We start from the raw sequence: 2070 nt of genomic DNA on the forward strand, positions 1-2070 counted from the left end.
CTCTTGACCTCGTGATCCACCCGCCTCGGCCTCCCAAAGTGCTGGGATTACAGGCGTGAGCCACCGCGCCCGGGCCTATATTTTCTTTAAGAAATGAAAAACTAAAAAGAAAATACCACTCAACATCGTTGGTATAGCAATAGGTCAGCAGGAAAAAAAAAATATTGTGATCAACTTGTCTCTTTAATACCAAGAAAAAATTCTACTCCAAGCTTCAATATGATTCCTGTATTTTCACTGTGTATTTCTTTTACTGCTGCTCTTCATTCTTTTCTGTATTTCATATTAGAGGATTGGTACAGCCTTTAAACTTCACTGACTGGAGCAAATCCAGTATCCGCTGATTTCTTCTCAAAGGCACTCTAACCCATCAGATAGCCCAGCAGTTTCATTCTCATGAATACTCTAGCCATGAAAAACATCAATAGGACATAGAGGAATCCAATGAATAGAAGAAGAAGTTTATTGAATTTTGGGATATTTGGTGCATTCCATTGGTCCGGGATTATGAAATCTAAACCTCCCATTGTAAACAGGAAGCTGAATGCAAGTCCTTCCATGATATATTGCCCATTTACTCTGTAGGCCAAGAAAGCTACTGGCCTCTGATGCCCACGTTCACCAGTCATAGAGCCAACACTTGGAGGTTCAACAATAACATCATAAATTATTCCTCCAGTGATGATGAAGTAAGACACCACCACCAGAGCATACACAGTCATGGCTGACGGCATGTACAGCCAGGGTGACTTCTTCAGCTTCAGGTTGGGACATTTGAGTACTAAGAACAGGATGCAGTACTAAGTCTCCACGTTGGTGGCAGCAAGCTAGCTATTAGTTTATTTATTTTGAGACAGAGTTTTGTTCCTCTTGCCCAGGCTGGAATGCAATGGCATGATCTCGGCTCACTGCAACCTCTGCCTCCCAGGTTCAAGCAATTCCGTGCCTCAGCCTCCTGAGTAGCTGGGATTACCAGAGCATACCACCATGCCTGGCTAACTTTTGTATTTTTAGTAGAGACGGGGTTTCACCATGTTGGTCAGGCTGGTCTTGAACTCTTGACCTCATGATTTACCCTCCTCAGCCTCCCAAAGTGTGGATTACAAATGTGAGCCACCACACCTGGCCTACATTTTATTTATTAATACCACATTTGTCTAGAGCCCAAAGAATCATGAAGTAAGGAAGTATTCTGAGTAGGAAAAACAGTTGACACCCTGCCTACAATGATTAGTATAAAAATATTTTGGAAGGCCGGGTGTGGTGGCTCACCCCTGTAACCCCAGCACTTTGTGAGGCCAAGGTGTGTGGATCACGAGGGCAAGAGTATAAGACCAGACAGGTCAAAATGATGAAACCTCATCTCTACTAAAAATACAAAAAAAATTAGCCAGGTGTGGTGGCGGGAGACTGTAATCCCAGCTACTCTGGAGGCTGAGGCAGAGAATTACTTGAACCAGGGAGGCAGAGGTTGCAGTGAGCCAAGACTGCGCCACTGCATTCCAGCCTGAGCAACAAAGTAAGATTCTGTCTCAAAAAAAAAAAAAAATGAGCTTGTAAGGAACCCTGGCAGCTACCATCAGCAGATTCCATCCATCCATCTGTCCATTATCCATTCACCCATTTGATACTGTATTCAAATGGAATCTGTACCTAGGGAGTTTATGTTCAAGTAATTAGCCAGGTATGGTAGCACGTGCCTTTAGTCCCAGCTATTTGGGAGGTTGAGGCAGGAGAATCACTTGAACCTGGCGGGTGAAGGTTGCAGTGAGAGATTGTGCTACTGCACTCCACGCTGGGTGACAGAGAGAGACTCCATCTTAAAAAAAAACAGAAAACTCTGTGTGTGTGTGTGTGTGTGTGTGTGTGTGTGTGTGTGTGTGTGTGTGTAAAATGTAGTACCATTTTAAAAACTAAAGTCCATGAAAGGCTAAGGCTTACAGTGGCTCATACCTACAATCCCAGCATTTTGGGAGCCCAAGGTGTGAGAATCACTTGAGCCCAGGATTTCAAGACCAACCTGGGCAACATAGCAAGACATCATCTCTACTAAAATTAAAAACAAAAACA

The 2070-nt window shown here is 43.7% G+C and overlaps 1 pseudogene across 1 annotated transcript; it reads right to left on the reverse strand.

Annotated features, from left to right (window-relative positions):
• Positions 1-77: 77 nt before the first annotated feature.
• Positions 78-852, reverse strand: LOC116548367 (annotated as a pseudogene). Its single transcript, XR_004267407.1, has one exon. The product of XR_004267407.1 is annotated as an oligosaccharyltransferase complex subunit OSTC pseudogene (transcript).
• Positions 853-2070: the final 1218 nt, after the last annotated feature.

The sequence above is a fragment of the Sapajus apella genome, unplaced genomic scaffold (assembly GCF_009761245.1).
Source record: "Sapajus apella isolate SASKATOON/1434 unplaced genomic scaffold, GSC_monkey_1.0 scaffold10604, whole genome shotgun sequence".
In the NCBI taxonomy this organism is placed as follows: domain Eukaryota; kingdom Metazoa; phylum Chordata; class Mammalia; order Primates; family Cebidae; genus Sapajus; species Sapajus apella.